The sequence below is a fragment of the Mustelus asterias genome, chromosome 23 (genome assembly GCF_964213995.1).
Source record: "Mustelus asterias chromosome 23, sMusAst1.hap1.1, whole genome shotgun sequence".
NCBI classification, from domain to species: Eukaryota; Metazoa; Chordata; class Chondrichthyes; order Carcharhiniformes; family Triakidae; genus Mustelus; species Mustelus asterias.
The window spans coordinates 39,789,068-39,804,950 of record NC_135823.1 but is presented as its reverse complement, the minus strand read 5'-3'; the positions used below and the strand labels follow the sequence as shown (position 1 = coordinate 39,804,950).

The 15,883-nt window shown below is 46.1% G+C and overlaps 1 long non-coding RNA gene across 1 annotated transcript; it reads right to left on the bottom strand.

Annotated features, from left to right (window-relative positions):
• Window positions 1-4,504: 4,504 nt before the first annotated feature.
• On the bottom strand, window positions 4,505-6,264 carry LOC144510660 (uncharacterized). Its single transcript, XR_013500667.1, has 2 exons — window positions 6,206-6,264; window positions 4,505-5,035 (listed from the first exon to the last, which is right to left on the bottom strand). It is a non-coding gene; the product is annotated as an uncharacterized LOC144510660 (long non-coding RNA).
• Window positions 6,265-15,883: the final 9,619 nt, after the last annotated feature.

Here is a 15,883-nt window from a genome sequence, read left to right as displayed (position 1 = left end):
AATACAGTGCTGAGCCTTGTTATTTTCAGCCTATGAATATATTCTGGAACACTGCCCTGGGATCCGAATAGCTAATGCGAATGCACTGAGTTGCCTCCTGTTTCCCAGAAGCCTGGCTCTTTTACCAACTGTAGAAGAGGTGTGATGACCCTGAACTTTTTGAAGACATTGCCAGTGTCAGCAAGGCAGATTAAAGCCTGGACCCAAAAAGACCCAACCTTATCCAAGATTAGGCACATGATTTTACATTGTGGACTCCAAGGACGACCCTCCAAAGAAATGAAAGCCTACCTCATTAAGATATCTGAACTTAGTGTTGAGGACGGTATCATTCTTTGGGGGTCCCGAATAATTGTTCCGCCCCCAGGATGACATCCAATATTAATGGAACTACATAATGGCCACCCGGGAGCATCAAGAATGAAGATGCTGGCCAGGAGTTAGCTCTGGTGGCCAGTCCTGACTCTGACATCACAGACTTGGTAAAGTAATGTAACCTGTGCCAGGAAAATTAATACCTCTGCCCTCAGTCTCCCTATACCCATGGGAGTGGCCTGGCAGGCAATGGGAATGTGTACATGTGGACTTTGCAGATCCCTTTATGGGTGGACGCACACTCCAAGTGGTTGAGATGCAGCACATGAGCTCCACGATTACTCAGGCTACGATCTGGAAATTGTGGCAAAGCTTCAGCACACACGCAATACTGGAAGTCCTGGTTTCCGACAGCAGCACGGCCTTTACGAGCAGTGATTTCCAGAACTTTGTGCTCTCCAGTGATATCCGATATGCCCAGGCTGCATCTTATCACCTGCCATCAAATGGACTGGCAGAACAGGTGGTTCAAACCTTCAAAAATGATGTGAAGAAACAACCTGTGGCATCCATGGAGACTAAACTGGCACAATTTTTATTTGATTAAAGGACCACACCACACACAACAACAGGTGCTGCTCCAGCAGAGCTGTTATTGGGACGATGGCTTCATACCAGATTAAGCCTATTATTCCCAGACCTGGCGGGGAGCATGGAGTCCTAACAGGAAAACCAAAAAAAAACTTCAATTCTGCAAGGATAGAAAGAACTTTTGCAGTGGGTGATCTGGTTCATGAGAGGAACTTTGGGGATGGTTCCACTTAGACCACCTCATGGCCAGGGAGTCCTTGCCTGAGCCACCCAGCCACAGGCCATGGAGTTAGCCGCTGCCAATGCCAGTCCTCAGCATGAAGCTGACTCCACATTGGCCCCTCAGACAAGGTACAGACTTGGAGGTGGAGGCTGAAGAAGTGGAACTCTGGGCTGGAGCAGAAGGAGAAACCTGCTTCAGTAACTCTGTGATGCTCCCTCTGGAAAAGAAGGTCCCCTGTTTGGTTTACACTCTCTGACCCAGCCCCACCTTCAACAGACCTCTGCCCGAGTGCCAAGCGACAGAAAGACCTCTGCACAGTGTGAGTGCTGGAAGTGACACGTTCCTAAGGGGCGAGAGATCTTATGATAACCACAAAGACCACAGGGTATCATCAATAGATCTACCTGCGGGCTTCATGGAATTTGAGCTGCCTTATTGAGGCTTGCCCATTGAGAAGCATTCAGTGGGGGGTTTTTAAGCCTGTAACTTTACCTGGATCGACATTGTAGGTCCCGAGGTGAAGACTACCTGACTGTAAGTCACAGGAGTGGCCTTTTTCTTTGGTGCATAATAAAGGGTATTGGTTACAGGGAACAGGCATTTGGCTGAATTACTCCAGGTCACATCTACAGATCCCCCTGCTCATGGAGATGATGTGGAGACAGGCTGCTGTTTTTCTTGTATTAGGTGGCTGTGGCCTGTATTCTCTGGGTGCTTGAGCCCCACTGCAGCCCAGCACATTAAGAGCCACTAGTATCTGTGTAGGTTTCTCCTCAGTCACCAGGAGCCCCTATTGCCTTCAGTCTGCTCCTTCTCTTGCCCTTTCAGAATCCACATGCATTCCTATTCTCACCTGGAGTGCTTTAACTCCTGGCAACAGGGCGACATGTGGCTGGCCTATCTCACCCACCCATTTCTCCATAGACCTCATGGATGAGCATGGGCCTGCACTGCCTCTGGGAGCTCCAATAGATCCACACACAATTGACGCCACTGCTGAAGAATCTGCTGCTTTGCTGATGTTACCCGAGGCTCTTATCTGCATGAGGTTGAGCATCACTGGGCCTCTCCCGACTCCTCTAAGGGGAAGTGGCCTCAGCTGCCATGGCCTACTACATGATGGAATGTGTGTTGAAATAAAGTGATAGTGCCTTGATTAAGCAGAGTTTCACTTACTTAATCAAGTTTCACTTCCTTCACTTTGGCCCACTGTATTCCCTGCTCTCAATGCAGGCTAAACTACAAAGGGTCGTGAATGTAGCCCAATCCATCACGCAAACCAGCCTCCCATCCATTGACTCCGTCTACACTTCCCACTGCCTCGGAAAAGCAGCCAGCATAATTAAGGACATTCTCTCTTCCACCTTCTTCCGTCGGGAAAAAGATACAAAAGTCTGAGACCAACCGACTCAAAAACAGCTTCTTCCCTGCTGCCATCAGAATTTTGAATGGACCTGTTTCGCATTAAGTTGATCTTTCTCTACACCCTAGCCATGACTGTAACACTACATTCTCCACTCTCTCCTTTCCTTCTCTATGAATGGTATGCTTTGTCTGTATAGCATGCAAGAAACAACACTTTTCACTGTATATTAATACATTTGACAATAATAAATCAAATCAAAAATAAACACAGACTAGGGGTGACTGCCTTGTAGTAAACCTTTGCTCATTCCACAAGCATGTTCTCCAACCTTCCTGTTGCGTGCCATTTTAACTCAGCACCTTGCTCTCATGCCCACATGTCTGTCCTTGACCTGCTGCAATGCCCCAGTGAAGCCCAGTGCAAGCTGGAGGAGCAGTATCTCATCTTCCAATTAGGCAGCCTTTGGGACTCAACACTGAGTTCAGCAGCTTTAGATTTTGACCTTTCTTCTCCATCTTAGATCCCCCCCTTCTCTTTTTTTTTACTATTCCATACATGTATTGCCTCAACTCAAACCCTCCTCCCTCTCTCACACCAGGACATCTATAGTTTGTTCTTAAAGTTGTTACTTTTTCTTGCAGTTTCTTTTGCTCTAGCATTTTCCCTCCTTTGAGCTCTGATGAAGGGGCTAGGACTCAAAATGTTAATTCTGTTTTTCTCCTGGCAGATGCTGGCAGACATGTTGAGTTTTTCCAGCATCCGCTGTTCTTGTGACAGTGTCTTGAGTTGGTATTGCATCCTGTGAACTTTCCATTGTAGAATGAGCCATGGTCTGTTGCTCATTTGGGGCAGTACTGAGTGGAGACATAATTTCAGTGAAATCCTTCAACTAAGCCTGGTGCCACCCTTTGATCAGAATCTTCAAGTAGGGTTAAAGGCCCACACAGGTGGCACAGGTCACACATAGTCCAGGGAATGTTGGGCGCAACCATCACTTTATTCATTCTTCATAGTTTCCACACCTGCCTCGCCCTCAGTGACAGGCTGTCCTGCCGCAGTCCAAGCAATATCCATGGCCCCCTCCTCCATTGGTGTCACCAAGATGATGAGGCACTCCATCTCCAGTTTTTGATGCTCCCTGGCATTCTGAATGTGCTTCTCCTGCAAACATACACCCATGTGCTGCCACTCCAGTTCATTGGCCCAATTTTCCTGGTCACTCAGAGGCATTGTAACAATGTGGTATTGCACTGGTGGGATGGTATGCTGAGGCAAGTACTCAGCCATCTTAATGCAGCATTCACCCATTACTGACCAAAAGGATTGGATGTATGTGAACTGAGCACCTCGTTGTGGAAGTTGTTGCCTGCTGTTCCCCTATGCATTGGTATATAACCTGCCTGCACATTTCATGGGTAGCTTTAAATTCATGCTGGGTTTACAGTTCCCAACCAAATGTCACTTAACATTCCAGAATGCAGAAGTTATTAAATATCTTCCCCCACTGGATCCAGGTTTCTGCAATGACTCAACTGCTTATGATGTCTGCCACTGCTGGCCATGCTTTCCTGTGAGTCTTGCTGGCTGCTTTCAGGAGCATCTCCAGTTGCTGAATCATTGAGCGACCCTCCCTTATTCTTCCTTCAATACAAACTTGTGGTCAGACAACAAGAGACATGCTAGAGCCAATGGAGAGATTGCAGACTGCTAATGGCCATATGGAATGAAATCTCTACTCCTATTAAGTCATCTTTCATTGATCTGTTCATGGAGTGTTTGTGTCAGTGATGTTGTGCTGTGATCTATATTAATGCTTTGTGAAATAAGAGTTTTATGCTAAATGGATTTTCATGAAACATTAGGAGATCCTCGTTGATCAGCAAGATACTGTCACTTGCACCATGTGGTAGTCTCTTGCTGGATAGCATGAGCAAGGGATCCCAACCAATGGAATTAGTGCCTGATCTCTTAATTGCAATCTTCACTGTGTAATAACTCAGGAAGCCAACTGGAAGGGAACAACGTTTTATTTGTTAAAGCAAAAGTTAAATCACAACCTTGTGATACATGTACATGAGTCCTAGCCGGGATGATAGAATACCAGACCTGCTCTTATCAATTAGGCAATTGCCTATCACCACAGGAACTTGTATTCCACAAGTTCTACTGGGAGGTCAATCAGAGATTCCCCATGTGAGTCCTGGAGGTTATCACAACCCTCTCCTGAGTCCGAGGGTTCCTCATCACTCCTAAGACGTCGGCGACGCCATTGTCTCATGGCCCTCGTCCTTCTCTCCATTGTGTACTCCGCCTGGTCAGGAAGACTATATCACGTTGGCAAGAAATTGATGACCGCCAAATTGTCACTGCAGGTGGCTCACCCTCAACAACGACCTCTGGCTGAGATTCCGCTGCCTCTGTTTCCATTTCAGAGGCGGAGCCCAGATAGGCTGTTTTTAAGTCTACTGTTGGTTGAGTTTCTTTACTGCCCGTTGATGTGCACGTTGCCAATTATGGCATATTCCATGTGGTAGCTGATTCTGTCGAAAGTTCCAGACAGAAGTGGTCAATATGTTTCCTTACTATCTTGTCCCTAATTATTACAGTGCATGACACTGGACTGGTCCTTGAAAGGACAACTCCTGGTGTCCATGGGGTGTTGGCTCCAAAGTTTCATAAATGGACGGTGTCTCCTGGTTTAACAACTTTATCAGGCTTATGTCCATCATGGCCCCTTCTACGGGCTTCTTGGTTTTCCTAAATTTTTCCACTTAAATTCGGGAAAGAGAGGCTCTGTAGCTGTCTGCCCATCAGGTGTTCTGCCGGGGTTAAACCTGCCAGGCTGAGCGGCGTTGTCCTGTAGTTACATTGTCACAGCCCCAACACCCCAGCAGACTGACCACCCCCCTCCCCCCCACCCTGATGGCCAGCCCCAATCGCTAGCCTCTCTCCCTCCCCACTGTCTGCAGAGAGGCAATGGGACCCCCCATCCCCACCCCCACCAATCACCCCACCACCCCCTGCCACTCCACCAGGCCCTGCCCCTTAGGTCCCGCCCTTTGACACTGCCCCATGCCCCGTGGACAGTGCCAATATACCCCTGGGCATTGGCACCTTGCCTCTTGGGCAGTGCCGGGGGCACAGGCTAGCACTGACAGGGTGCCAGTGCCCAGGGGGTCCCCCCACCCCCCACCCCATGCTCTGGGGGGCCCTGATTGCCCTCCTCCCTCCAGCGCAGTCCGTCTGCACTAGCTCCCCGAAAGTGAACCCATAGAACATAGAAACCCTACAGTACAGAAAGAGGCCATTCGGCCCATCGAGTCTGCACCGACCACAATCCCACCCAGGCCCTATCCCCATATCCCTACATATTTACCCGCTAATCCCTCTAACCTACGCATCTCAGGACACTAAGGGGCAATTTTAGCATGGCCAATCAACCTAACCCGGACAGCTTTGGACTGTGGGAGGAAACCGGAGCACCCGGAGGAAACCCACGCAGACACAAGGAGAATGTGCAAACTGCATACAGACAGTGACCCAAGCCGGGAATCGAACCCAGGTCCCTGGAGCTGTGAAGCAGCAGTGCTAACCACTGTGCTACCGTGCCGCCCGGTTGGAATGAAATACTAAATATTTAAAAATATTTTTAAAACTAAAAATACAAATACTGAATAAATACTCAATGTTAAAATCCCCCTCTTGCATACCTAAAGCTGCTCCGAGCTGACGACGTGTGCGGGATGGGAGAATCGTCCCCCATGTGACTGAGCTACAAGTATCTGGTGACAGTGCAGAGGGAACTTTACCCTATATCTCACTCATGTTGTACCTTCTTTGGGAGTGTTTGATGGGACAGTGTGGAAGGAACTTTATCTCAGTCAGTCCTGACACACTCACTGATCCTGACCTCCTCATCCTGCTATTAGCACCAACACAGGCTGCGACTCTTTTATTAAGCAAGGAGCCGGGCACCGAGCAGGCGAGGAAGTGTTTAGGATGCTTGAGTCTGGCTTTGGCAAAGAAACGGGAAGTGAACAGGGACACGGGCTGGATGAGTAGTGCAATTGTTTGAAGTAAGTGGGGACGGCTGTGAACTGTGCAGACACCCACACGTACACATACTGCAGTCAGCTCGCATTACAGCGCGTCTCACTGGGAGAATATCGAGATTGTGAATCACCAGACACTCCAGGCTGACTCACACTCGGATCCCCTGCCTCCGTGCTTTACACCCGCACCCACGGTGTTCCGTGGCCATCTGGCTTCTCCCTTCCCTGCAACGTTAGGAGGTTTCTGCGGTGCTGAATGACTGTTACCAACGTCACACGGTTAGAATGATGTTTCCGAAAGTACAGCACAATCTAGATATTAAAATATGGTACAGTCCGGGTACAAGAGAAAGCTTCACTCCGGTCTGGTACTGGACAGCCCATGTGTGTCTCAATGTATCCTGTACACACACACAGGCTGCAAGGGAATGGTACAATCTCCCTTTAACAATGTTCACTGGAACGGTTCCACCCATCCCTGGGCTGAGCTCTCCCAAGTTCACCCTTACCCCCAACACCACTGCCTCGTCTAAGTTTCCTGTACCAACTGTCTGCGCTTTTCTGATCTTCAGTTCCCTTCACAACTCCTCCTTCTGTCCGTGATAGTTCCCAGTCAGCACCCACCAGTCCCAGGCACTGGATTGTTAATTCATAGAATCTCTACAGTGCAGAAGGAGGCCATTCAGCCCATCGAGTCCGCATCAACCACAATCCCACCCAGGCCCTATTCCCGTAGCCCCACATATTTACCCCGCTAATCCCCTGACACTGGGGTCAATTTAGCATGGCCAATCAACCTAACCCGCACATCTTTGGACCGTGAGAGGAAACCAGAGCACCCGGAGGAAACCCACACAGACACAGGGAGAATGTGCAAACTTCACACAGATAGTGAACCGAGGCCGGAATTGAACCCAGGTCCCTGGCACTGTGAGGCAGCAGTGCTAACCACTGTGCCACCGTGCCGTTCCCCTTATTTTATCCATTCCTGAGATTTGAGCATCACTGACAAGCCCAACATTTATTGTCCATCCGTACTTGCCCTTGAGAAGTGGTGTCCTTCTAGAACTGTAGTCTATGTGGTGTGGGTACACCCGCAATGCTGATCGGGGAGTTCCAGGATTTTGACCCAGTGATTATATTTCCAAGTCAGGATGGTGTGCGGCTTGAAGGGGAACATGGAGGTAGGTGGTGGTGTTCCCAGACACCTCTTGCCCTTGTCCTTCTAGATGGGAGAGGTCACAGGTCTTGGAGATGCCTTGGTGCGTTGCTGCAGTGCATCTTGCAAATGGTACACATTGCTGCTACTGTGTGCTAGTGCTGGAGGGAATGAATTTTTATGGTGATGGATACCAGTCAAGTGACTGCTTTATTCAGGATGTTTTTTTAGCTTTGTTGGTGCTGCACTTATCCAGACAAATGGAGAGTAGAATCATAGAATCCTACATTGCAGAAGGAAGCCATTCGGCCCATCGAGTCTGCACCGACCACAATCCAACCCAGGCCTTATCCCCATAACCCCATGCATTTACCCTAGCTAGTCCCCCTGACACCAAGGCACAATTTAGCACGGCCAATCCACCTAACTCGCACATCTTTGGATTGTGGAAGGAAACCCACGCAGACACAGGGAGAATGTACGAACTCCACATAGACAGTGACCCAAGCCAGGAATTGAACCCAGGTCCCTGGCGCTGTGAGGCAGCAGTGCTTGCCACTGTGCCGTCATACTCCTGACTTGTGCCTTGTAGATGGTAGAAATGCTTTAGGGAGTCAGGAATTGAGTTACTTGCCACAGAATCCGAGCCTTTGATATGTTCTTGTAGCCACAGTATATAGAGGGCAGGTCCAGTTAATGGTTACCTCAGGATGTTGATGGTGGGGGATTCAGTGATGGTTGGAGATCAAAGGGAGATGGTAGATACTCTCTTGTTGGGGATGATCATTGCCTGGCACTTGAGTGGTGTGAGTGTTACTTGCCATTTATCAGCCCAAGTCTAGATGTTGCCCAGGTCTTGCTGCATATGAACATGGACAACTTCAGTATCTGAGGAGTTATGAATGATACTGAACATTGTGCAATCATCAGTGAACATCTACTTCTGATCTTGTAATGGAGGGAAGGTCATTGATGAAAAAGCTGCAGATGGTTGGGCTGAAGACACTACCCTAAGGAACTCCTGCAGCAGTGTCCTGGAGCTGAGATAATTGCTAATTTTGCTAAAGCACCTTGATGCCACACTAGGACAATGCTGCCTTGATGTCAAGGACAGTCACTCTCACCTCACCTCTTAAGCTCTGCTCTTTTGTCCCTGTTTGGACCTAGGCTGGAACGAAGTCTGGAGCAGAATGGCTCTGGTGGAACCCAAACTGGACATCAGTGAGCAAATTATTGCTGAATATGCCATTTGATAGCATTGTCAATGATACCTTCCATCATTTTGCTGATGATTGAGAGGAGGGCTGATGGGGTAGTAATTGGCAAGGTTAGATTTGTCCTGCTTTTTGTGACAGGGCACACTTGAACAATTTTTGACACTGTTGAGTAGATGTTAGTCTTTAGCTGGAAGAGTTTAGCGAGCTGGAGCACAAGTTTTCAGCACTGCAGCTGGGCTGTGGTCAGGGCACATTGCCCTTGCTTGATCCAGTGCATTCAGCCATCCTTTGATATCACATGGAGCAAATTGAATTGGCTGAAGACTGGCACTTATGATGCTGGGGCCTTCAGGAGGATGCCAAGAGGAATCACCCACTTAGCACTTTTGGCTGAAAGTGGTTAAATGCTTCAACCTTGGTTGGGCTTTGTCATCGTTGATGGTGGGGATATTTGTGGAGAATCCTCCTCCAATTAGTTGTTTAATTGTCCACCACAATTCATGTCTGAATGTGGCAGGATTGAGACCTTAAGATTTGCTTTGTGGGATTGCTTAGTTTTGTCTATAGCATGCTGCTTCTGCTGTTTAGCATTCATATAGTCCTGTGTTGTAGCTTCACCAGATTGGCACCTCATAGTTAGGTATACCTGGTGATGTTCCTAGCATACTCTCCTACAAACTCCTAATTGAACAGGGTTGATCCCCCAGCTTGATGGTAATGGTAGAGTGAGGGATATGCCGGGCCACAAGTTTACAGATTGTAATTAACTGCAATTCTGTTGCTGTGGTTAACTACAATGACCAACAGTCCTACATAGATGCCCAGTTTTCAGCTGCTAGTTCTGCTCTGAAGCTATCTCATTTAGCGAATTGGTAATGCTGTGCAACGCATGAGATTTTGTCTCCACATGCATTGTGTGGTGGTGACTCCGACCAGTACTGTCATAGACAGTGAAAGGGTTAATAGTCACACAAGTTTAAAAATCACACAAGCTGCTATGAAAAAACAAAGATCTTCTTATAAGAGCCTTCACAGACAGGCACCAAGGCCGTTAATCTGGACATAGCTCATTACATCTGATATCTGCAATGGACAAGGGAGTGATCCATCAATAACCAGGGACAGTTGGAATGCCTAAAGATAGAGGAAAACAGTATTCAACTGAAGCAAGTAAAAACTTTACATCAATTGGATATTATAATTAAGCAAGTGTAAGGTGATTGTGATTGCCTTTAAAAACTGTACTTTTATATGATGTAACATTTTATGATTGGATGGAGACAGTTCATTTTATTGGTATATGCTAATTACTTGTAATCGAAGCTGAGACTTTAATTGCCTTTGTATTTCTGAATTTTTCACCCTGAATGATCTGAATGGTCATTCAGGGTGCTATAGCTATAGTAAAGTTCATCTTGAAACCACTCCGTTACTTTTTCTGGCTATTTAAGAGGAACGATAGTTTCAAATACAACAAAAAAACCATCGTAATAGCCCCTAATAGATAGATTATCAGATACAGTTAGATTGGTGAGGACAGGGTCAAGTAAGTTTTTTCCAAGTGTTGTTTTTCTCACCACCTGCTGCAGGCCCAGTCTGACAGTTATATCCTTCAGGACTCAGCCAGCTTGGTCAATAATGCTACTAAGCCACACTTGGTGATGGGCATTGGAGTCCCTCACCCAGAGTACATTCTACTCCCTTGCTACCTTTAGTGCTTCTTCCAAATGGTGTTTAACATGGAAGAGTGTTGATTCATCAGCTGAGGGAGGACAGTAGCATTATGCTTATTCCCTACTTTTAATTTCATGCCACGAGACTTCATGAGGTCTGGATTCAATGTTGAGGACTCCCAGGGGCCATCCCTCATAACCGTATGACTCTGTGGCACCACCGTTGATGGATCTTTTCTAACAGTGAGACAGTACATGGGCAGCAAGGGTGATAGAGGAGTCTGATAATGTGTCATTCAATGAGGATGACTATGTCAGGCTGCTGCTTGACTAGCCTGTGGGCCAGCTCTTCCTATTTTGGCACAATTGTCTAAACATTGATGAGGAGGGTTTTGCAGAGTTGCTTGAACCAAGATGTGTCTTTGTCGTTTTCAATGCCAAGATTGATACCTGGTGTTCTGTCTGGTTTTATCCTTCTCTAATTTTTCCATAATGTTTGATATAATTGAGTGGTTTCTCTAGGCCATTTCAGAGGACAGCTAAGAGTCAACCACATTGCTGTGGATCTGGAGTCATATGTTGGCCCGATCAAATCAGAATGACAGATTTTCTTCCTTGAAGGTGGCCAGCTGGGTTTTTATGACAACGTAAGAAGTTTAACAACACCAGGTTAAAGTCCAACAGGTTTATTTGGTAGCAAATGCCACTGCTACCAAATAAACCTGTTGGACTTTAACCTGGTGTTGTTAAACTTCTTACTGTGTTTACCCCAGTCCAACGCCGACATCTCCACATCATTTTTTATGACAATCCAGTGGTTGTATGATGATCATTCTAGAAACTAGCTTTATATTCCAGACTCATTAATTAATTGAATTTAAACTCTGGTGGAATTTGAAGTTTTGTCCCTGCAGCATTAATCCTAACCTCTGGAACCTGATTTCAAGAAGAAATTAGATTTAGCTCTTGGGGCTAAAGGGATCAAGGGATATGGGGGAAGGGGGATCAGGATATTCATAGAAATTATAGAAACCCTACAGTGCAGAAGGAGGCCATTCGGCCCATCGAGTCTGCACCGACCACAATCCCACCCAGGCCCTACCCCCACATATTTTACCCACTAATCCCTCTAACCTACGCATCCCAGGACTCTAAGGAGCAATTTTTTTAACCTGGCCAATTAACCTAACCCGCACATCTTTGGACTGTGGGAGGAAACCGGAGCACCCGGAGGAAACCCACGCAGACACGAGGAGAATGTGCAAACTCCACACAGACAGTGACCCGAGCCGGGAATCGAACCCAGGACCCTGGAGCTGTGAAGCAGCAGTGCTAACCACTGTGCTACCGTGCCGCCCAACCACTGTGCTACCGTGCCGCCCAACCACTGTGCTACCGTGCCGGATATTGAATTTGATGATCAGCCATGATCAAAATGAATGGCGGAGCAGGCTCGAAGGGCTGAATGGCCTACTCCTGCTTCTAATTTATATATTTCTGTGTTTTTTCTAGTAATATTCATTAATGTCACAGTTGCATTCTTGAAAAATTCTGATTTTAAGCAAAACAACATCAAGCAAATCAAATTTTCCCATAATAATATATAAACTGGTGTTAGGTTCTTTTGGACATTGTCTGATAAGAAACATCTTAAGTTGAAATACTCCACATTGCTGAATGAAATAACTTATTAAAAAAGTATAAATATAAAAGAAATATAAACGTAAATAACAATCGCTGGTGATGGTTGTGAAGCTTGTTTACTCAATCAGCTGGTTTTGGAGTGACTGCGTTCCATTTTATCTTACCGACCCCTAATGGGCCCCTACCACATTCTGCCCTCTCGATAAACCCGGCTGCCTGCCTGCTGGCACCATGGCAGAGTGTGACTCAAGAACTCGGTGACACAAGATGACCTTGATGCTGGAGCAGCTGAAGGAATTCAAGATGGTGATGGTGTACACTGGGGATTTCAATAGTAAGATTTGGGAGGGTGGGGAGGGGCAGAGGGCAGTAGGGGAAGGGTCAAATGGGAAGGGTGGGGAACTGGGGAAGGTTATTTACATTGCAACTCCCACCCCTCCCCCTCATTTAGTAAGGCTGTCATTTAATTATATATCCTTGGGTGAGGGCCTCTGAGCTTCTTCTACACCAGGCAGAGGCTGGAGGATGAGGTTTATGATCAGAGCCACAGTACAAGATGGTGATACAGGAAGTGGGTCATCACATTTAGTCAACTCTGCATTGTGTGCTTATTTGTCAAGGAAAATCTCAGACATTCAGCCTGGTGTGTGCAGACTACAGACAAGGAACTCTCTGGCAAACAATGTAATAGCAACGTTGCAACATAAAAAGATATACATTTCTTGTTATCAGTGATGTTATAATGAAGCAACATTGACCAAGTCAATGTTAAGTGAAGAATTACTGTATGCTACCATCTCCCTCCATCACTGCACTCCCTCTGGAATTCCCTCAGATCACTTCAGTTTGTTACCTATTCATGAGCTGCCAATAAGCTCTCCTCTTGACCGTATGGTTAATCTGAGCTCCCTCTAAATTTCTTCCTTGTTTGTAGTTAGTATTCATTATTTGGTCATGTAAAAAGAGTTCAATTTTGATTTTCTATGTGAGTGATTGAGGAATGCCATTTATGGATTAGGCCAGCAACCCAGTGAGTTCAACCCCTATCAGGACAAGCTGTAAAACTAAAAATTAAACTGGTGGCATGTGGGCCAACATCAGAATAAATGAAATTGATGTCTGCTGGATTGTGTTGGAAATGAAATTTGCCACCTTTATTCAATCTGGTCTGCATGGTACCATATTACCTGGTTGACTCTTATTGCCCTCAGACAAACTAGGAATGGCAACAATTGCAGCCTTACCGGTGTCACCCACAATGTAAGAACATTTTTTTAAAAAAGGCATTTACTTCCCTATGCTGGGTGCTGTGTTGTGACCTTTGTTGTCCAGATCCTCATTAACCTCAGATCTAACATGTATAGGTACAGTAGGATGTAGGAGAGAGAAACAAAACAGTGGTAATAATTTCATCAAACACAGAATTGCTTCTTTTACATTTAATTTAATTTTAACTTGAATCCTTTATATTGCACTGAAACCAGATCCACTAGAGAATAGGGGAATACCAGAAAGATATAAGTCGAAGGGGTTGAACCAAACCTCATGCTAAAAGCAGCCTCTCATTTTTTTAAAAATTCATTTACGGGATGTGAGCGTTGCTGGCTAGTAAAATGTGTGCATTTATTGCCCATCCCATCAATCACACAAATCAGCTACCCATCAAATCTATGATGAAAAAGGCACTTTTCCCCTCATTTGAATGTTCTTGAACCAAACTTGAATAATGCAAAACAGAGCATTTGACCGTATCCTTGTCTATATCCTTTTTGGGGCCACTATGAGTAAAATGTGCGATTCTACACATACAGGTGTGTGTCCATGTATCTCATAAACCATACATACACAGAGGTGGACATCATGAAACTCACAGATACCTTCAAGCCAGGAGGTTTATTTCTTTATTCTTTCAAGGGAAGTGGGCATCACTGGCAAATGCTTCATTAGTTTCCCATCCTTAATTGCCCTTGAACTGAGTTAAGAATCAACCACATTGCTGCGGGCATTGGGTCTGGAGTCACATGTAGGCCAAGCCAGTTAAGGAGAGCAGATTTCCTTCCCTAAAGGACATTAGTGAGCCAGATGGGTCTTTACAACAATCTATGATAGTTTCAAAGTCACTATTACTGAGACTAGCTTTATGTTCCAGATTTATTAACTGAATTAAAAAATTCCACTAGCTTCCATAGTGGGATTGGAACCCATGTCCCCAGAACATTATCTGGACTTCTGGATCAATATTCCAGTAACATTACCAGTATGCCCGCAATCTCCAATTGGAAATGTCCTCCACAATCCTATAAAACAGGAGAATTACAAAGAGTAATGGGAAGTATCTTCAAATCCAAATGGTTTGTGACATGGAGTGGAATAAATGGGGCTGGTTTGCTAAGTTGGCTAGACAGCTAGTGTTTGGATCAGATTATCACCAACAGCACAAGCTTCCATCTATGTTTTGGCTGGTGTAGATTTGGGCACTGCCTCCTCACCCTATAATGGCACTCTGCTGTGCTTAGGCAAATAATCACCAAGGACCCGTCTTTGAGCAGAGAACCTGAGAGAGGGCGAGAGAATGAAACCACTAGGTGCTAAAGAGCAAAGAACAAAGCACAGTGCAGCACAGGAACAGGCCCTTTGGCCCACCAAGTCTGTGCCGACACAGATGCCTCTCTAATCTAATATTTTCTCACCTCTACGTGGTCCATACCCCTCTATTCCCTGTCTATTCATGTATCTCTACACATGCCCCTTGAACATTGTTATAGAATCTGCTTCCATCATTATGAAGTGCTTCGAAAGGTTAGTCATGGCACAAATCAATTCCAGCCTCCTGGACTACCTGAATCTACTACAGTTTGCCTATCGCCGCAACAGATCCACAGCAGACGCCATTTCCCTGGCCCTGCACTCAACCCTGGAACACCTAAATAACAAGGACACCTATGTCATTCTCCTATTTCTTGACTATAGCCCAGCCTTCAACACTATTATTCCCACGAAACTCATCTCCAAGTTCCGTGGTCTGGGCCTCGGCACTTCCCTCTGCGACTAGATCCTGAACTTCCTAACTCACAGACCACAATCAGTAAGGATAGGCAACAACACCTCCTCCATGATCATCCTCAACACTGGTGCCCCACAAGGCTGTGTTCTCAGCCCCCGACTATACTCCTTATACACCTATGACTGTGTGGCCAAATTCCCCTCCAATTTGATTTTCAAGTTTGCTGACGACACCACCGTAGTGGGTCGGATCTTAAACAATGACGAGACAGAGTACAGGAATGAGATAGAGAATCTGGTGAACTGGTGCAGCAACAATAATCTCTCCCTCAATGTCAACAAAACGAAGGAGATTGTCATCGACTTCAGGAAGCGTAAAGGAGAACATGCTCCTGTCTACACCAACGAGGACAAAGTAGAAAGTGTCAAGAGCTTCAAGTTTTTAGGTGTCCAAATCACCAACAACCTGTCCTGGTCCCCCCATGCTGACACTATAGTTAAGAAATCCCACCAACGCCTCTGCTTTCTCAGAAGACTCAGGAAATTTGGCATGTCAGCTATGACTCTCACCAACTTTTACAGATGCACCATAGAAAGCATTCTTTCTAGTTGTATCACAGCTTCGTGCAGACTCTGCACA